Here is a 22,764-nt window from a genome sequence, read left to right on the forward strand (position 1 = left end):
GGGCACTCAGGTGTACGATGTTCGAACAGCTGAAAAGTTGATGACCGAGCGGCTTTATGCAACAAGCTTGCAAGATTATTTATTGCATTGATAATTTCTTGTTCGTTTTTAAGATAGATGTTGCAATTTAGGTTATTATCAATAATGTTGCGATATGAAATCCAGTTAGTGAACTTGTTTGTTAGCTGCAATTTGCATGGGTTGTCAGTAATGTAGTCGAATATTTTAAAATTACTAGAGTGTGATTAGAATTAAGATGAAGGCAAGAGTTGATATTTAATGATCTTTTGTGGATATTTCTTAATATAAAGAAGTCAAGCAAGTCTGGTAGTTTGTTGGGGTCACTCGGCCACTCTCCACTTGAAAAAGGTCTAAGATTGAGTTTGTTTATTGCTTTGAAGAGTTCTCGTCCTCTCGGCGTTGTTAATCTTGATCCCCAATAAGAATTTTTGGCATTAAAGTCTCCACCTATGATAAATTTGGTGTCCAACGTTGAAAAAAATTTGATAAATTTTTCATCAGAGATTGAATGTTTGGGCGGACATTATACAGCTACCAAAGATATATTTTCCAATAATAGACTCACGGTGATGGTTGTTGCTTGCAAGTAGCCTTCAGAGAATGGCTCGTGTTCATAATGCCTGATTTTAGATTTTATTAAAATAGCTGTTCCTGCATGGGCAGGGCCGTCGGGGTCTCGTGTAGCATACAAGCTGTAGTTTGAAAAACGTGGAAGATGCTTTTCTGAAGCATGAGACTCTGAAATTAACATAATATTTATATCATTGTTTGTGAGGAAGTATTTGAGTTCTTAAGTGTGCTGACTCAAGCCGTTGGCGTTCCATAAACAGTTCTAAAGCCATTATTTGGTCTTTGTTAAAATTGTAGTTAAAAGATTAAGCATAGTGCTAATCTGTTTGGTTAATTTTCTTAGCATGGTTTTAAGTTCAGCAATATCATTGATATTACTATCCATTACCTGATTTGTGCTGCTTGGTATTTCTTGTGTTGTATTTTCGTTAGTGTTTTGGCTAATAGCTCGTGAGTAAGATAAGCCTTGAATTACTGTAGGGTTTCTGTTAATATCAGGATTGTTAGTTGGCTGTTTTCTTTGCCGTAATGGAGGAAATTTCCGATTGAGCACTTTCTTGTAGACTTGGCATCCCCTGTAGTTGCGGGGTGATTTTGACCACAGAATACACATTTGACGTCCTTGTTAATTTTGTCTACCCATATATATTTTTTGGTAAAATGCTTTCCAGCGCATTTAACACACCGTGGAGTCCGATAGCAATAATTGTGGGTGTGGCCGTAATTTTGGCAACGTGGGCACTGTACAATTTCTCGAGTAAAACGTTTAACTTCTATTTCTACTTTAGTACTGCATAAGAATTCAATCTTGTAAATATCTTTGTTGTTACTATTTTGTTCTAGGTCCACTGTAAATATATTAAGTGGATACTTTGATATTCTGCTTCTTAGAAGTGAGATGTTTACTACTTTGTGTCCCAGTTTTTCTAAGTCATTCCTAATTAAATCTGGGTCGGTGCTGTGCTGGAGATTTTTGATAATTGTTTTAAAAGTGCGTTTGCTTCTTTCTTGGAATGAATGTATTTGAGTGTCTTTTTCCTTTAAGATTTTTAATATTTTGTTACAAAGTTTACTATTATTTAAGTTAATTTTCACCTGGGTGTTACTAATAATTTTTAATCTGTAAGAGTTTTGGGCTTCACTTTCCAAAACCTTAACAAGAGGTTTTATGTCTCCAACGTCATGTATGAATATTGGTGGAGGTCTAATTTCAACAGGTTGTGGGTCAGCCGGTTCTGGCAATTTGTTTAGAACTTCATAATAATTATTGGTTGGAGTAGTGTTTAACTAGTATTCCTTCGTAGTCTTCGTTTGAGGTGTAGTAGAAGTAGAACACTCTGCATCATCGTTTTTGTATCTCCTGTTGTTTACAATTGTCCACTCGTTGCCGGATTCGACTCTTGTAGGCATGTTGTTTTGAACGTCGCACGTATTATGTGATGGTAGGTCGCTTTGAGTGTAAATCTTGTTATTGCATGACATCAAATTTCTTGATTTATTGCAGATTTTATTTGTGTCAACTATTTGAATTGTGTTTGTTTTCATCATTTTTGGAATTGTTTTTGGGTTAATTTTGATAATCTTTCCAGTGTTTTTACTGATCCTGGTTTTATGTTTGGTTTTCATGTTATCTACTGATTTTTTTCACTTGTGTTTTCAATTACAGAAGCAACTTCATTATTTATGTTATCAATGTTATATAATGTGTGTATGGCATTAAAAACGTACGCTCCGAGTTTGTTGGGACGGTTCCCATCATACTGGATTGCATTTGTCTGCCCGTAGGCAGGGTCACACATATCACTTAAACGATACGATTATATTCACAGTGTTATTGTTTATCACTTTAGTTTATTTATTATAAATAAAATTATTATCAAACACAAACCGAGCATGTCCCGCTAGGGGACACACGTTTGAACTGTAACAATAGAAATTTTGTCAATAGCACTACACTGCAGGCAAACATGTGACGTCACCGCACTAGCTTATAATTTGATTTTAAGATTCGACCTCTAAGACGGTTGTCGAGTGAATGATGGCGCTCAAAACATTTGAAAAAATATTATAACATAAGCCATAATTAATGACAATAGAAGATCTAGGAGTCATTATGGATAACAAACTCTGCTATACTGAACAAAAATCACTCTAAAAGCCTTTCATTCACTCAGCTTTTTAACAAGATGTAGCAATGACTTCCATCAACTGGAAATACTTTACTGTCTATATATACTAAGTATACTCCTCACTAATCAGGCATATTCTGGACTATTGTTCAATCGTCTGGTCTAGGAACACCGAACAATTAATTAATACACTAAATAAGGTGCAGTATAAGTTTGAGAAATATGTATGGAACTTTGCCTACTATAAAAAGCTAGGAGAATGCAACGCTAATGGCATAAAGAAAAGCAGAAACAACACCTTTACATTCCTGACAAAAATATATTTTTTAATATACTTTTAATACTAAAAAATATTGAAATCTTGAAAGTTTATCATACATAGAAATATGTTAGTCACAAGCTTATACGGCAAATAAAAAAATCAATAATAAAAAATAGATCATAATTGTGTGACAGAAACAAAAGGAAAGAAAAATTTTTCTACCAAAAAATCACATAGCAATATTTATAATAATAAATATTTTTTTTTACATTATCCAACAGCATTCAGAACATATTGTTGTTCTATGGCTGTTTGGTTCAATATTAACTCAAGTAGTGTTGCACTTGAGTATAAAAGTTGGCATGGTAGTTAACCCTCCAATGAGGATTACTAGACACTTAGAGAAGATCTGCTGGTTGTTTCTTCTTGAGTCTTCTGGGTTGAGAGTCCAACAGCAGCGATTGTATGATGGAATTTACATGGTTATGTAGTCGGGCAAAGTGGGATATGCTTCTTTTACTGATCACTTCTTGTACTGTTTCCATATGGAGGTCATTATGCAGGATTTCGATGGATACATACTAAGGCGCGCTTGTGATAAGTCTTAAAATTTTTGATTGTTGTCTCTGTAAGGCCTTGATTCTGGTTTTGCTGACGCATCCCCAAAGCTCGACTTTATAGGTTGCTGTAGATAGCTTGGAGTGATGTCCTATTAACCAATACAGTGACCTGACTTTGCTTCGTAGCTCTTTTATTTTTTGGTATATATGTTGTATCCAGTTTAGTTTGTGGTCCAAATGAATACCGAGATATTTGATGTTGGAGACCTCTGGTATAGCCTTGTTATTCATGCTGACAGGAGGGCATTTACCCTTTTTCAGCGTGAAGGTTATATGGCACGACTTGCTTTCATTAATTTTTACTCTCCATTTTTTGGACCAAAGTTCAATTGAGTCTAGATGCTCTTGAAGTATCTTGCTGGCTACAATAGGATTAGAGTCGGTAGCCATTATAACAGTGTCGTCAGCAAAAGTTCCTGTAAGGGTGTCGTTGCAAGTCGGAATATTATGGGTATAAATGATATACAAAATAAGCCCCAGAGCACTTCCCTGAGGGACCACGGCTTCAATTTTGCGAAATGTCGATACCTGCCTGCCTACTTTTGTCCGAAAAGTTCTGTCCGATAAATAGGATTTGAAGAATTCATAGTAATCAGGCATAATTTTGTTGATTTTGATTAGGAGACTCTGTCAAACGCTTGGCTCACATCGAGAAGAGCTGCGGTGCAGTATTCTCCTTTCTCAAACGAATTGTAGATTTTGTCAACCACACGATGGCACTGCTGGATCGTTGAGTGCATTGGACGAAATCCAAACTGATGTGTAGGAAATATCTCATATTTAGTCGTGATATCTGACAAAATTATTTTTTCAAATAGCTTGGCAATGGTGGACAAAAGACTTATTGGTCTGTATGAATCTGGTAATTCTGGATTTTTGCCTGGTTTTATAATTAATATAATTTCCGATTGCTTAAGCAATGTAGGCCAGTACTTCAGTCTATAGATGTCGTTGATAATGTATGTTAGTAAAACGTGTCCTTTTCTTGCAGCTCTTTCAGCATTTTAGGTGTTATTAAGTCGATGCCACGGGATTTCCTATTTTGCAGCGCCCGGGTGTGAGAAAATACTTGAGCTGGAGTGAATTTTGGAATACGTAATTTTGCGCTACAATCTGTTGGAGTTCTGGCTATTACAACGGTATTATTGTCCATGGAAGGATCTGGCTGGAAAACTGTCTCTAAGTGATCCGCAAAACAAACTGCCTTTTCAGAATCGGTACGAGCCCAAGTGGGTTCATTGGGAGTATTGATTTTTAGTGGGCTGTTGATTGAGTGCTGTTTGTTATTGGTTTTTACGGCACGCCAGATTGAATTGTCTTTTCTATTGAGATTGGTGATGTATTGGTCAAAACACGAGTTATTGTGTTCAAGCAATTTTCTTTTCAACTTGTTATTCAGATTGTTAAGAACAGTTTTATCGTTTGGATCGTTGCTTGATTTTAATTTCAATACTTAATGGTTGATCGTCCTTCGGCTTTGATGGTGGTGTTGAAAGTTTTGCAGCGTCTTGTAGTACATGTATTAGATGATTTAGAGAATCATCAATATCGTTCGGTGATTTCAAGCAAATCTTCAAGTCCAATCTTTCAGAAATATTATTTCTGTAACGTTCCCAATTTGTCCTCGAGTTGTGTAAAAAAGTTTCAGGAAAACTTACTGCGCAGGTGCAGCTCAGAGTTATTATCAAAGGCGAGTGATCCGATGACAAGTCGTAGGTTGAAATTATCGATATGTTAGACAGATTTAATCCTTTTGTGTTGGCAAAATCAAGCAGGTCTGGGTGTTTGTGGGGGTCACTGGGCCAATATGTGGGTGACCATGGAGACACAACGGCAAGTTTTTTAGAGGTGATTGCTTTTTCAAGTTCACAACCTTTAGGCGTAGTTAATCTTGAGCCCCAGAGTGTGTTCTTACAATTGAAGTCACCTCCAACTAGAAATCTGGGACCCATCGTGTTGAAGAATGCTTGAAACTGATCAGATTTGATGGTATGTCTGGGTGGGCAGTAAACTGAAGAAACCATTATGTCGAATGGTACTACGTTCACTAGTAATGTGGTGGCCTGTAAATAATTAGCTTTGTATTTGTTTAGTTCTTGATGGCGTATATTTGACTTTATTAAAACTGCGCTTCCTGCATGACTGGTTCCATCAGGATGTGGCGTGTAGTAGGTCCTGTAGTTAGGAATGTTGAATGTAGCACCATATGACAAGTGCGATTCACTTATTAACAGTATGTCGATTTTATGCTCGGTAAGAAAGTGAGTAATTTCGCGTCTGTGTTGGCAGATGCTATTGGCATTCCATATAGCAATTTTTAATAAATTAGCCATTATTTTAGTTTACTTACCACAAGGGATAACATATTCATAATCATTGTATTTTGTTGCATCATTTGTTTTATTACGTCCTTTAGGTCGTTGATTACGGATGTGATTGCAGAAACTTTTTGATTTACATGATTTTGTGTTTTTAGAACCTGTGAGTAGCTCAAGTGATCACATGTTTGATTGGTGTAGGAAATTCGTTCCCGGTTTTTAGTAATGTTTGGCTGCGAATGGTTCTGATGCTGGGAGGACGAATTCGTTGAGTTTTTGTTGTGTTTCGGAAAAAATGGGCAACCCTTATAGTTGGCGGGATGTTCGTCGCCGCAAAGGAAGCAGCAGGCTGGAGTGTCCTTTGGTTTTTTACACGCAGGAGTAGGATGATCATCATCACATTTTAAACATGCATAAGGGCGGTTGCAATATGTCCTAGTATGTCCCCAGAGCTGACACCTATGGCACTGGATAACGTCCTTGGTTCGTCTTGGCGGTTCAAAAAACACTATTTGATTCATTAGCTTGTCAATTTTGTAAATCGCCGAATTGTTACTATTTGGTTCTAAATCCACAAAAAATATATTTAACGGTTTTTTGTGATGCGTTGTTTCAAGTTTGTAATGCTTCTCACTGTATGTCCGTATTTCTCGATGGCTGTTTTGATTTCATTTATATCAGTTGTATAATGCATATGCTTGAGCACCACTCTAACTGCACCCTCGCTGTTTATTTGATAGGTGTGGAATATAATGTTGTTATTTTTCATAAACCTGACGGCATTTCTATAAACGTCTGCGTCAGTGACGTTAATTTTAACCATATCATTAGGCAAAGTTTTCGTGACATCTGCATCATATCGGCAAAATCATTGACATTGTATATATAAATTGGAGGCGGTTTTACGGTTACAGCAGTCTGACTGTTTGCTGTGTTTGTAGTATTATTACCGTTACCGGTGTTACTTGGAGTTTCGTTTGATAATACACTAAATTTGTTGGTCAATTCCAGAGGATTGATTTTTGTACCACACACTTTACGCTTTTTAGCACTGCACGGAACTGTCTGCCACTTGTGTATATTTGCCGGCACTGTATTTGTCACTGGATTAGCACTGCTACAACACGGCTGCTCGATTGAGTTGTTAATATTGTTGTTAATATTTGGAGATGTTGTTATTTCACTTTGATCACTTTGATTTTCGTTGTAATTACAAAACATATAACTATCATCATCAATTGAGTTCAATATGTTCATAGCCGACGCAATTGTTGTTCCAAGTGATGAACAGTTAGTGTTTATATTTATGTCAGGCGATCGGCCGGGGCGATCGCCTACGTTCGAGGCCATTGCCCGTATGACTCAGTCACTCAGGTATACAATAATTTGTTTTGATTGATGTGCACTGGTCGGTGTCCCGAACAGAACTGATAATAATAGATAATTACGCAAAAAAAGAAAAACAAAACAAAAGATATATTCGCTCTGAAGAAAAATCTGTGTCGAGCCAAGTATTATTTGCCGCTATGGGATCAGGATATAGCTTGGCATGGCGTGTTTGCTATACCAAACTATATCTTTTGTAAATTGGCCGAGACCAATTTTCTCGTAAAAATTTTCAGTAAGCTTTTTTATATGGTCGAGTATTGTCGGTACGTCAGTCTGTTAATGTATGAATTTTATCAGTCCCTTATTTTGTTGAGTATTAGTCGTAGTGTCTTATTTTGTACTGTCTGTAGTTGACTATAATCATGTTTGGAATTTCTTTGGTTACTTCAATTAATAACGTTTTGTTAACTGTATAGCAATTTATTATCCCTATGAACAGAAGTTCGATATATCTTCTTGATATTTTAGTATTTTGCCATACTCGTACATTATCTTACACATATGTTCTTATAATGCTTCACCATAACACTGATTCTTATATGATTTCAATTTGATGTTTTTCTCAAATTTATTTTTAATTCTAAATTATTTTAATACCTTATATTCTATGGATATTCCGCAAATACAACAAACATCTATATAAATATACGTAATAGTTAAAATACCTCTTAAGCATAAATGTACCACTAAAGGAAAAATTATTACTTCAATTACCTTGGAATAAAATAAGAGTTTGTTATTTGGTTTAACACACTCCATTATATAATTGTGGTAATAACAGTTTTAATACTAGTTGGTATTGATATTTTGTCTTGAGATAAGTTACATAAACTTCCCGATATGTGTAAACTTATAACTAACTTAACCAATAAAATATAAATTAATTTATGAGTGATTTATTACACATAATTGAAAACGAACGAACACGTTTTCTCGGAGTATTTTCTAAAAACAAATTTTCAAAAATCAATCATGTTTTCATAATTGAACCAGTTTTCGTAGGACTTTAATGGTTTAGTATGCTTATTAAGACTAAGTTCTCTATCGTTATACCAAGTAAATCGTCTAATTTTAATTTTAACAAAAACTACTCTTTTTCTCAAACTTTGATGAATTTTTAAAATTAAACTACTTGTCGTAAGGCCGTAATATTTTAGTAAGTTCTATAAGACCATGATGTATATTGCCAAAAAAAGTTCCATAAAAATCGTCTTAAATTTTTTTTCAACAGTTAATTACTGAATTATATCGAAGACTTGATAGTTTTTCATCTAAAACTAATCAGTTTCATTCCCAACTAATATCTTTCGAACAGTTTTTAAAATCGATTCGGTAGTATGAGCTTAAATGTGGACGAAAAGTTCAATACTTTATTCCAAATTACAAAGAAACGGCTCGGCCGATCGTCGCACAAAACTGACAAACGATACTCCTCATTGAGATACATCAAATGGCTTTTAAATTTCTGAAATCGGTTCAGGCGTTTTTGGAAAAACGTAGAATCTATATACAAAATTAGTGCTAAGTACTTCATTCGACAGCTGGGTATAATATGAATTTGATATTTTAGCATATTGACATAATAACTTAATAAACTTGAATACTGTATCAACTTAACCTAATTTCAATTTCAAATTTATCAAAAAATTTGAAGTTTAAATATCTTAAATATCTCACTTTAAATCTAATCTATATTTACACACACTTAATTATTGTCTATATCATTTAAAGGAATCAATTTCACAATAGGTCGCACATATAGTCCTTGAGTGGTTTTCACGGTGGCCACACGAACCTTGTCATCTTTGCTTCTCGTGACGCTGACTATCCGATCTGCTGGCCAGTGTAATGGTGCGACATTGTCTTCTTTTATAAGTACTACCGTATCAACTGATAGGTTGTCCAGGGATGAAGTCCATTTTGCCCGCTTCTGTAGACCTGCTAAATACGCCGTAGACCACAAGATCCAAAACCTATCTCGCATCGCATTTAACTGTCTATGTATGTTTAATTTATTTTTTACGGCAGTACTATCTACTACGGGTTCAGGGATAGCAGTCATAATATCACCTATGAGAAAGTGACTAGGGGTTATAAACATAGAATCAGTACTATCATCATTTACTGGAATTATGGGTCTCGAATTCATTATTTCTTCTACTTGATTCAAAAATGTTAAATACTCTTCATAAGTTAGGCAGATAGAACCAATAACCCTATTTAAATAATGCTTCATTGATCTAATGTTCCATAGTCCTCCAAAACGGGTTTACAGTATGAATTTCCAAGTAATTCCTGTTTGAACACTCTCAATGAGTTGTTTCTTATTAACTTCCCGAAGGTGAAGTTTATGTTTTCATCAAAAAATCCGATTCGCTAATTTTATGTTTTCTCGACGTTTCAAGCCATTCTGAATCGAATGAGACCAAATCTGGAAAAAGTATGTGTGTGTGTCTGTGTGTGAACAGATTTTTTGCCGTAAATCGACGTTTTCTCAATAATGGCTGGACCGATTTCAAAAATTTAAAAGCCATTCGATGTATCTCGATGAGGACTAGCGTTTATCAATTTTGCGCGATGATCAGCCAAGCCGTTTCTTTGTAAATAGCAGAAAAGTGAAAAATTTTTGTCTACGTTTTAGCCCGCAGTTATAAATCGATGTTGAAAATTCAAAAACCATTCGAAAGATATTGATTGGGAATCGTGCTGATGAGTTGTTGGTAGAGATCGGCCGGGCCGCTTTCTTGTAATAAAGTGTCAAAAAAAATTTTTTCGACGATTTTTATTATTATTTTTTTGACGGTAGATACCATAGTCTTCTAGATCATACTAAAATATTGCGGCTCTACGACAATTGGTTTAACTTTAAAAATTCGTCAAAGTTTGCAAAACTTGGCTTCGTTTTTTTGGCATTTGTCAAAATTAGACCTTTCATCGACGTTTTCTCAAAAATGCCTGAACCGATTTTAGAAATTTAGAAACCATTTGAAGTATCTTGATGAGGACTATCGTTTGTCAGATTTGTGCGACGATCTGGCAAGCCGTTTCTTTGTAATTTAAAAAAAAAGTGTTAAACTTTTCGTCCACATTTAAGCTCATCCTACCGAACCGATTTAAAAAAATCAAAAACTGTTCGAAAGATATTAGTTGGGAATGGTACAGATTAGTTTTAGGTGAAAATCTATAGAGCCGTTTTCTTGTAATTCGTTGTTGAAAAAAAAATTGAGCCAATTTTCATGAAACTTTTTTTGATGATATATATCATGGTCTTATACAACTTATTGGAATATTACGACCCTACGACAAGTTGTTTAAAAAAATCATCAAAGTTTAAGAAAATAAGTAGTTTTTTTTACGTTTGTTAAAATTAAAATTGGACGATTTTACTTGGTATGACGATAGAGTACTTGGTTTTAATGAACATATCAAGCCATTAAAGTCCTATGGAAACTGGTTCAACAATTGTTGATTTCTGAAAATTTACTTTTAGAAAATACTCCGTGTCAAATTGGTCGCTCGTTTTCAATTGTGTGTAATAATTCCACTCGGAATACTTTTAGTCAATCATAAATTAATTTAGTTTTTATTGGTTAAGTCGATTGATTACACATATCGGGAAGTTCATGTAACTTGCCTCAAGGCTAAATACCAAACCAACTAGTTAATAATATTTTTAAAATATTTATAGATTCTATCTATTTTATTACTGGCAACCTACACAGATTTGGCATTTTTCTCTTCGAGATATAAAACATTTACATGTTATTTTTCACTTTTTAATAATACTACTACTTCTTTTATTTATGGGCCAGTACTTTTTTCTTATATTCATCAGTATGGCTTGAATGTCAGCATGCAATATTCCAAGTGCTTCTGTTGTAACGTCAAGTGTCTCATATGATGTCTCTTCAGAAGAGTTATCCGATGTTTCTGCACATATGATATCAGTGATTGACCTAGTCTCCCACCTACTCGTAGAAGTCCTCCCGCATCAACAAAGAGATTTAAGGGGGAGACTATTTCAACCTTCAAATCTTCAAAGTCAAGTGATGATTCTTGTTTATTGTTCGAAGTTCTTTTGGTTTCTTCATTTTTATCATTTTGGTTTTAATTTGACTCTGTTCAAATTCTTTTGCATACTGAGGTAAAACATCTGCATTACATAGATCTTCTATAATTGTTTCACGCTCCAGTATACCAATTTCAGTGTCATTATAATAATCATACATCTTTTCAAATCTAGATTCAAGAACAGATGACCGTAATATTTCAGTAAGTTTTATAAGACATGATATATATCATTAAAAAAGTTCCATAAAAATCGGCTTAATTTTTTTTTCAACAGATAGTTACAAGAAAACGGCTCGGTAGATTTTCACCTAAAACTAATCAGTATCATTCTCAACTAGTATCTTTCGAACAGTTTTTGATATTTTAAAATCGATTCGGTAGTATGAATGTGGACGAAAAGTTTAACACTTTTTTTAAATTACAAAGAAATGGCTCAGCCGATCGTTGCACAAAACTGAGAAAAGATAATCCACATCGAAGTACGTCGATTGGCTTTTAAATATTTGAAATTGGTTCAGGCGTTTTTGAGCCAAAAACGATAATAATTTTTGCAAAGTTTGACGAACTTTTAAAATTAAACGACTTGTCGCAAGGTATAATGTTTTAGTAAGATCTATAAGACTATGGCATCTACCGTCAAAAAAATCATAGAAATCGTCGAAAAAAAATTGACTTAACTCTACCAAAAACTCATTAGCACGATTCCCAACCAATATCTTTCGAACGGTTTTATAAATTTGAAAATTGATTTAAATCTGCGGGCTAAAACGTGGACGAAATTTTTTTCACTTTTCTGCTATTTACAAAGAAACGGTTTGGCTGATAGTCGCGCAAAATTGATAAACGCTAGTCCTCATCGAGATAGATCGAGTGGCTTTTAAATTTTTGAAATCGATCCAGCCGTTTTTGAAAAAACGTCGATTTACGGCGAAAAATCTTTTCGCATACGCACGCACGCACGCATTCGATTCAGAATGGGTTGAAATGTCGAGAAAACATAAAATTAGCAAATCGGATTTTTTTATGAAAACAAACTTCTCGTTTGGGAAGTTAAAAATAATTTTTTGAAAAAGTAAATTTTTCCGTATTGTGATTTAGTAAAGTAAGGCAAAACACGACTGCATTAGTTAAAAAATAATAATCTGTCAAATTGACTGATATAAGTTTTTGTATTTTTGCATTTATTTCTACAATCTAACTATATTTCTATAATTCAGAAAATCGCAAAAAAATCACTTAAACATCAGAAAGATTTGTCAAAAATCCAAATAATCGTTTAGGAGAATCCTCTCATACATCATTACAAAAGAATTTTATATGTAAGACTAGATGACCCGACAGACATTGTCCTGTACACACATCTACGTTTTTTTAATATCCTGTACTATTATTTCCCGTTTAGTTAAAAATAATAACTAGTGGGGCGCATGGCATCGTGCCTCAAGGCATATTGCTGGAACTTTCCGTACCATAATGAAATATTCGAAAAATTTTAAACGTTTTCAAATATATTATTACAAATACTGTAACTTTCATTATTTTTACTATTTTATTATATCTGAGCAAATCAAATGTAAATCAAGAATCAATTTATCTCCAGAACATTAACAATCGTTATTACATTTCGAATTCAATTTAAGAAAAAAATAGTTGCCTAATTTACACAAAATTGAAAAAGTGCTCCCGTATAGTCACAATCTAAACTGCATTTGCAAATAATTCTGTGCGACATTTTCACTTATACTGTGCTTAGCTAGGCGGTATTTTCACATTTTTCAATTGTTTTCACAAAATTGGAAAAGTGCTCTAGTACATAAACAGTCTAACGCACTTGGGTAAACATTTGTACCAGAGTGGCGCTTACACTGTGCTTAGCCTGGGTAATTTTTTGAATTTTTGATCCAAAATTACAAAAATATTTTTTGAAAATAAATTTAGAAACAATTTTTTTTTTGCAAAAGCAATTATTTTGTTGAAACAAGTAGAAAGTTCTTTGAATCATTTAAATCGGACGCTTAGTTCTCTCAAAAACTGCCATTTCTTTAACATTTAGCTCTGTATCTCCGAAACCGCTGGGCCTACCTTTGCCAAAAACTAATGAACACTTTTCCTAGTCATTACAAACTGAATGTTTTTTGGATCATACAAATTGGATGATCCGTTCTCTCAAAAACTCGATTTCTAATTCTGCACTCATTGCTCCATATCTCCGTAACGGCTGGACCTGCCTTTGCCAAAAACTAATCAGAACATTTCCCTATCAATAGGAATCGAATGCTTTTTAAATCATTCATATCGGTTGATCCGTGCGTCCGAAAACGTGGATGAAAAATGCGGACATACAAAACACACACACACACATTCACACACACACACACATCCATTTTTTCTGAGATATGCCAAAATGTTCAGAAACCTTCAAAACGTCGAGAAATGCAAAAATTTTCATTTTCGATTTTCGGCCCATTACTATAACTACTCTACGGGAAATTAATTATTGTGTTTTGAATGACTATTTACACCAATATATAAGTGATGTCAAATGCAAAACTGCTTCAAATAAAATGGTGATTCTCAATTCCCACAGTTAACACTTTAATTACCCCTGTAACAACTATTTTCAATAAAATTGTATACTGCTATTTATAGAACAAATTTATTTCCAATAGCTCAATTTATTTTAATGCCATGGGGTATACAATATTTTAGTATTACCTGTAGATGTGGATGTATAAATGAATGATTTTTCCTTTATTCACGAATAAAACATTGATTTTCCAAATTCATCACACAAAAAATCATCATCTGCTCCTGTGATGTATTTATTGTCATAGCATAAGATACACGTGTTGAAAATTGAAGTCTTTTAAAAAAGTATAGCAAATTCAGAAAAAAATAATATATAGCATTTGCGGTAAAAGTACAATATCACCTTGGATTTTTCTATCCAAAATAATTGCTTCAATAATGTTGCCTATAATTTTAATATCAAAATTACATTTTTCTCACTAATAATTCAATATACATTATTACATAAGTTCATATTTGAAGTGAATTCATTTGTCAAATTCTGTTCACAAGTGCTCTATTCAACCTACGATCAATAAAATTATTGCAGTAAATGTAGAGGAAAAAAGCGTGTGCCTTGCGAATTGTTTTTACTGTGCTTCAATTTGCTTAATATTTTGAAAATAGGCTAATCTTAATCTTAAGTTCAGAAGTAAAGACAATTTGCACTCCGTCACCACCGCAGTAGTTGGATTATAACACGTTTAATTCTGATTTTATCAGAACTTGTAATATACTATTTTAAAGGTAATTAAATCACCTACCTTTCTCTATCATAAATTTTACCGTAACTTCTCTTATTTTGAAACGGCGAAGGGTTGAAGGGCTTGAAAGACCTCTGATTGGACAGCCGCGAACTCTTTAAACGATCATAAATCTATCAATATTTGTGTAACAGAAAAATAATAAAAAGCAATAATTAGTCAGAAAAAGAACGTGACTTTTTATCTATATACCTTTATACGTATCTTTTATTTTTTCAGAGATATAATAATGAGAAATTGGTTGTTTCTTTTTAAATTAATTTTTTTTCATGAAATCACGAGTTTTTTAAAAATCGTTTGTACTAAAGTTGTGGTATTTTCTATAATCCATCAAGATATCTTAAACCAAGTTTATTCTAGATAGAATACGATTATTTTTAATTTTGGTTGAAATGGCACTCATAAACTTGAAAATTTGATTTACATGAAAAAAACTTTATATGCGTCTTTTATTTCCATGATAGCTCACCCATTTTACACGCAGAAGTACTCATTTCAAAGCTTATTTAAAGAGCTATAAAACCCCATTTTCGTATCTAGCCTAATATTGTTCCTAGAACACTTTATAAAACACCGATTTATTAACTTTTTAATTGATATAATTTTGTTCATTACATGATTTTCGTTAAAAGGTATATTTTTGATGATATTAGCAGAAAACGATGAAAAAAACCAAAAAGAAATGAATTTTCAGTAGCTAGTAACTTGAAAAGTACTTGCTTTTTTGAAAAACATTATTAAACATTTTTCTCTTATAATTAGTTCTTTTATCGATACCCGACGTTGTTTTGAAAAAAGTAAAATTACACCACTGAGAAGAAATGTCATCCCCTCGAGAAGTGGCAAAGGAGTCTATATTATTTTCACTTGACTAAGATGAACCTAATGCCAAAATTTTATACAAATTGGAGCACAGTAAAAAAAAGTCAGACCCAAAAACGCTTTATTGGCTTGAGAAAATATTCCGTATCCAATGCCAAACATATGAATTTTTGACACAATGAAACTTCTAAATAACTTTTTGAATAAGCAAATTTTTTGTATTGTGATTTAGTAAAGCAAGGCATAACACGACTGCATTAGTTAAAAAATAATAATCTGTCAAATATAATTATAGAGAGTCTATCCACTAACATTCCACAACCGTCAGACGCATGCGCAGACTGCATCACCTGTCAGACGCATATCGAATATATCTTATTTTATTTTAATTTCTGGCACGTCTCAGCTGCATTTCGGCAATAATTATGTGGACTTTTTCTTATTCATAATCGTAAATGTATTATATTTTAAAATTATCTTAGCCTATAAGTGAATTGAAAGGTTTGGCAAATGACAGTATTCATCTGTTTTTAATGTCGAACAATGCCTCAAATATTTTCAAAGTCAAACAATAATAAGCGGTTTTTTTAAATATTCTCTATTTATTTCTACAATCTAACTATACAGTCAATCCTCGGTTTCCATACTAAGCGGAGCTAAAAATCCGACATCCCTCCGACTATACGGACTTCTTATTACACGGTTTTTTGTTCAACAGCCCATAAGTTCATTGCGCAACCTATGAGCGATTCTAGTAACTTGATATCAAAAGGGTATTCATGTAAGTTTTTTTATCGACTTTTATCTTTTAGGCATGCCTGATTATATAATAGCTGCCTAGGAACACATTTAAGATGACTGCTCCGTTGCGCCAATTTTTGAATGAGGTGTCAATGTAATACATGTCATTTCGTCCGTATTACTCCTACCCTACTCATGGCCGGTAATCTCCGAACAAATGTAGATTACCGTGTTTTGAAATGGATTGGTGTTCAAATTGTTCGAAGGATGGCGCTACGATTTCCAATTTCATTGATCTAGCTTGGCTTGATCTACATTATTTTTTTATTATTATTATTATTATTTTAATAATTTTTACAACTGTCCTGAAACGGACAACAAGTAAAATATTTGACATGAAACTGAAGGCGTTGGCAAAATACAAATCATCTGACCATTGCCAGTGATTTGTCGAAGGTCTTATCTATTGTTGATTAATGCAGAAGAAATTTTCTTTTTAATCGGGCCCTGGTAGAGTTGTTCTGAAGTTTTCTCGCGAGCAAGATCGGGTGATCAGCTAAGCGATTTCTATATTTGTGTGAGTAAGCGATTATTTCATCCTTAACTGTGCTAGTGCCTGTGTCTTTGTGTATTAACCAATTTGGAACAAACTTTGGTGCTTTCAAAATTGCTTTTAATAACTTGTTTTGAAATCTTTGAATTATTAAAGCGTTTGAGTTGAAAGTTGATCCCCATAGCTGTATGCCGTATGTCCAAATTGGTTTAATGATGGCTTTATAAAGGTAAATTTTATTATGAGTGTCAAGTTTTGATTTTCGTCCAAGGAGCCAATGATATCTTCTTCTGGTTTCTTCAAGCTGCTTTCTCTTTTTTTTAATGTGTTATTTCCAGGTTAGTCTCTTATCCAGGTGTAAACCTAGATATTTGACTGTATCTGTTTGATCTATAATTTCGTCATTAAGTCTTACTGCAGGACAAGTCCCTTTGCAAAGAGTGAAAGTGATGTGTTTTGACTTGCTGCTGTTAACTTCTATTCTCCACAAGCTTAACCATTTTTGTATCACGTCAAGATGATCCTGCAGCATTTTTGATGTGATTATGGGATCTTCATGTGTTGCCATTATGCCTGTGTTGTCTGCATATGTTGCTGTCAAAATGTCTTCTTTCTGTGGTAGGTCCGCAGTGTATATGAGGTATAATAATGGCCCAATGACACTACCTTAAGGCACTCCCGATCTGATAGGATGTAATGAGAATGTTTCACCCCTTACACTAACAAAGAATGTTCTACCTTCCAGGTATGTCTTTATTATTAAATATATATCAATCGGCAATGCATTTTTGGCGTAAAAACTTCCTTGAAGTAAGTCGAGAGATATTCTGCTTTTTCTAAATCACTGCGTGCCCAAGTGTTATCCGGTTTTCTAATTGAAGGTATAGTAATGGCAGGACGTTTTAAGTTTTTTGTGGCTCTCCAAATCGAATGATCTGATATTGTTTAAATGGGATAAAAAGTCTTGAATTTGGTCGTTTTTGAACGTTGTTATCTGTTGTTTAATCAATTTAGACATTCTGTTCAATTGCGTTTTGTCTTGTCGAGATCTGGTTAGCTGCCATCTTTTTCTTAGCCTCCTTTTCTCTGCAATAAGAGCTTTGGTGTCTATGGAGCAAGTGTGGATTTTCTTTTTAATTTGTGGGGGGGTACTTTTTCTAGCAGCGTCTATTACAATTGCACTAAATTTATCAACAGCATTTTTCAGGTCATGTTTGTTTTTCAATGGTATATTACATTATATTTTGCTCTATAATGTTTCGGAATAATTCCCAGTTTGTATACTTATTAGTTAAAAAATCATTTTTCTTGTCTTCTAAAATTTTTGTATTGTATGTGACTATTATTGATGTGTGGTCAGAACTTAGATCAAGACAAGATTTAGCCTGAATGTGTTCATTTGCTATACCTTTCAAGACGCAGAAATCCAATAGATCAGGTAATTTGCGCAGATCACTCGGCCAGTATGTGGGCTCGCCAGTGGATAGGGTCGTTAGCCCGAGTTTCTGGACGGTTTTATAAAGTTCGTTCCCCCTTGGATTTGCTAATCGAGATCCCCAAAAGGTATGCTTCGCATTAAAGTTTCCTCCCGCGATGAATTTTCTCTGAAGTATTCCGAGAAAATTTTCAAATTGTTCACAGGTGATCTTGTGCATAGATAAACAAGTATACACAGTAAATTGCAGATCATTTGCAGATATTGTTAATTTTTCAGTTTGTTGTTGAATTGTTAGTGATGTGGCTTGTGTAAAATGCTCATTGACAGATTTGTTTTGGTAATGTTTTTTCTAATTATTATAGCAGTTCCACCGTGAGCTGTTCCATCCGGATGATTAGTATTGTAAAAATTATAATTGTTTAATTTGAAATAGTTTAAGTTTGTAAAGTGGGTTTCTGAGATCAACATAATATCTATTTTGTATTCTATTAAAAATATTTTTAATTCTTGCCTATGTTGAGCAAGACCATTGGCATTCCAGATACCAATTATTAATGAGTTACTATTCATTTTAATTTTGAAACGACGGTGGTTAGTAAATTTAGTATGATACTAATTTGGCCTACTAAACTTTTCATCATAGATTTTAGCTCATCAATGTCGGAATTAGCTTGTTGCTGGTTGCAGACATTTGGATCTGGGATAATTTGGTCTATTGGGTTTGTGACTTGCGCGTACGATTTATTAGATTGAACATATGACGGTCTGTTTATAGTATTTTCTGTTGTATAATATCTGGTGCGAATTGGAGCAAATAATTGTTTGTATTCCTTACAATCTTTGTAGTTGGCTGGGTGGTTTTCATTACAAAGTACGCATTTGACGTTTTTGTTGATGCGATCTGTCCATTAGCATTTATACTGAGATGATCGCCAGCACATTTCACACATCTTGCATCTCTGAAACAATACGATTTAGTGTGACCATAACGTTGACATTTTGTACACTGTACAATTTCTCTTGTTGGATTTTTGGGCTCAATTTTAACTCTAATTCTATTCAAAAATTCTATGTTGAAGATGTCTTTGTTATTAATGTTTTGTTCCAATTCTACCATAAACATATGCAGTGGAGCACGAGTAAATCTGTGCTTAATGTTGGCTATATACACAACTTTGTGTCCATGAGATTCAATTTCATTTTTGATGTCTTTTATATCGGTGCTGAAGTGAATATTTCTAATGACTACTTTAAATGTTCGGTTGGTTTTGCTTTGAAAAGAGCGCATCTGTGTGTTTCTAATTTTTAGAGGTTCAAAATTTTGTTATATAGCTGTGCAGAACTCAACTGTATTCTGACTTGATCTGTACCACAATTTTGTTAGTATAATTACCTTTGGCGTGTGTTTCTAGTAAAATTGACAAAGGTCTGATGTCTTTAACATCATGGACAAAATTGGAGGTGGTTTTAAGACTACCTCTTTCTCTGTTGGCTCTTGAACTTCATTCAAAATTTCAAAGGAATTGCTGGTTAATGTAGGGTTTAACCAATACTTTGCAGGTTTATTTGCTATATGTTTTTTGTACTTAACCTCGATCCATTCTTCAAAACTCATGACTTTTGATCCTTGTTTGGAGGTCGATGGTGGTTGGTTGTGTGAAATCGACACAGGATGAACATTATCTAAACAAGATGAGGAATCGTTCAAAAGTGAGTTTTCTGATGGGGTCCGGATCTGCTTAGTTGGATTTTCTATATGAATTTTCACGCTTTTCCGAGGCATCGGTTGTGGAATAGTTTGTTCAATATCCATATTTTCTTGACAAAAAATCGAATTTCCGTTCAAATTATTTGATAAATTGAGACGTAATTTTTCTGTGGTTTGAATTAATGAGTTACTATTCATTTTAATTTTGAAACGACGGTGGTTAGTAAATTTAGTATGATACTAATTTGGCCTACTAAACTTTTCATCATAGATTTTAGCTCATCAATGTCGGAATTAGCTTGTTGCTGGTTGCAGACATTTGGATCTGGGATAATTTGGTCTATTGGGTTTGTGACTTGCGCGTACGATTTATTAGATTGAACATATGACGGTCTGTTTATAGTATTTTCTGTTGTATAATATCTGGTGCGAATTGGAGCAAATAATTGTTTGTATTCCTTACAATCTTTGTAGTTGGCTGGGTGGTTTTCATTACAAAGTACGCATTTGACGTTTTTGTTGATGCGATCTGTCCATTAGCATTTTTTACTGAGATGATCGCCAGCACATTTCACACATCTTGCATCTCTGAAACAATACAATTTAGTGTGACCATAACGTTGACATTTTGTACACTGTACAATTTCTCTTGTTGGATTTTTGGGCTCAATTTTAACTCTAACTCTATTCAAAAATTCTATGTTGAAGATGTCTTTGTTATTAATGTTTTGTTCCAATTCTACCATAAACATATGCAGTGGAGCACGAGTAAATCTGTGCTTAATGTTGGCTATATACACAACTTTGTGTCCATGAGATTCAATTTCATTTTTGATGTCTTTTATATCGGTGCTGAAGTGAATATTTCTAATGACTACTTTAAATGTTCGGTTGGTTTTGCTTTGAAAAGAGCGCATCTGTGTGTTTCTAATTTTTAAGAGGTTCAAAATTTTGTTATATAGCTGTGCAGAACTCAACTGTATTCTGACTTGATCTGTACCAACAATTTTGTTAGTATAATTACCTTTGGCGTGTGTTTCTAGTAAAATTGACAAAGGTCTGATGTCTTTAACATCATGGACAAAAATTGGAGGTGGTTTTAAGACTACCTCTTTCTCTGTTGGCTCTTGAACTTCATTCAAAATTTCAAAGGAATTGCTGGTTAATGTAGGGTTTAACCAATACTTTGCAGGTTTATTTGCTATATGTTTTTTGTACTTAACCTCGATCCATTCTTCAAAACTCATGACTTTTGATCCTTGTTTGGAGGTCGATGGTGGTTGGTTGTGTGAAATCGACACAGGATGAACATTATCTAAACAAGATGAGGAATCGTTCAAAAGTGAGTTTTCTGATGGGGTCCGGATCTGCTTAGTTGGATTTTCTATATGAATTTTCACGCTTTTCCGAGGCATCGGTTGTGGAATAGTTTGTTCAATATCCATATTTTCTTGACAAAAAATCGAATTTCCGTTCAAATTATTTGATAAATTGAGACGTAATTTTTCTGTGGTTTGATCCGAACATGTTTGCAAATCTTCATGTAATATATTATTTGTTTTGGTAAGAGAAAGTTTGTTCATTGTGCCCCCATAAGGGAGACCCAAAAATGTGTAATGTCAACACACTAATTACTATACAAGTTAAGTACACTGTTATAAAATATCACTTATTTAATGTTTGTAAAAACTACATTAATTTCATACTTTGATTATGGTTTACATACACAGTATGATCTACATTAATTGATCGCCATTTTCTATAAGTTGTCATCGCGTATTGTAGTTGAGATGTGTTATATTTGTTTTTCTGTGTTTGTTACACAAATATATATTATATATATATATGTAGCAGCTCGTCAACACGCATCACATTTCTACTGGACAGATAGGCTCATATAGTGACAGCACGGAGGAAACAAAATTAATTCAAGTGTCAGATCTGACCTGGCTTTTGTTTATCCCTAATCTCATTGCCAAAATTAAAATTCTTGAAACCTTTTCTTTTTAATTGTAAATAAGTAAATACCAACTATATTTTATAAATGATCAATATGATTACACATAGTGTTGTCAATACTAATCATACATAAAATAAACCAAGTATAAAACATAATATTTCATGAAATTTATTATGTCTACAATTCTGGTATTTAATATGGACCACTACGCCTCCATATTTTGGTGACCCCGAGAGTGAACTAGTAACACACATAAAAGAAGGTAAGAAGATCAAGACATATTTAGAAGTAACAAAAAAATAAATTGAAGTCTCAAGAATAGTTAGGAAAAGAATTTTTAAAAATATTAATAATTAATATAAATGGCTCACAACTGCCATAACTCGAAGAACATTCTAATCATACAATTGAGACTCCGACCTCGCACTTCGAGATCAACAACAACACGTGCTCAATAAATCACTTATTATCCTGGTAAATAAGTCGATTATAAGCACCATGGCAACAGACAGGGAGCATCAGCAAACAATTTGGCAACCGCCACATACACTCAACCGCTAACTCACCAGCGAAAGGCCACATACACTCAACCGCTAACTCACCAGCGAAGGGCCACATACACTCAACCGCTAACTCACCAGCGAAGGGCCACATACACTCAACCGCTAACTCACCAGCGAAGGGCCACATACACTCAACCGCTAACTCACCAGCGAAGGGCCACATACACTCAACCGCTCTCACCAGCGAAAGGCCACATACACTCAACCGCTAACTCACCAGCGAAGGGCCACGTAAGCAATCAACCAACTCACCAAGCTAACACGGCA

This window comes from Ctenocephalides felis, unplaced genomic scaffold (assembly GCF_003426905.1).
Source record: "Ctenocephalides felis isolate EL2017-DRISC unplaced genomic scaffold, ASM342690v1 CF-g0.4_SCAFFOLD_01170, whole genome shotgun sequence".
NCBI classification, from domain to species: Eukaryota; Metazoa; Arthropoda; class Insecta; order Siphonaptera; family Pulicidae; genus Ctenocephalides; species Ctenocephalides felis.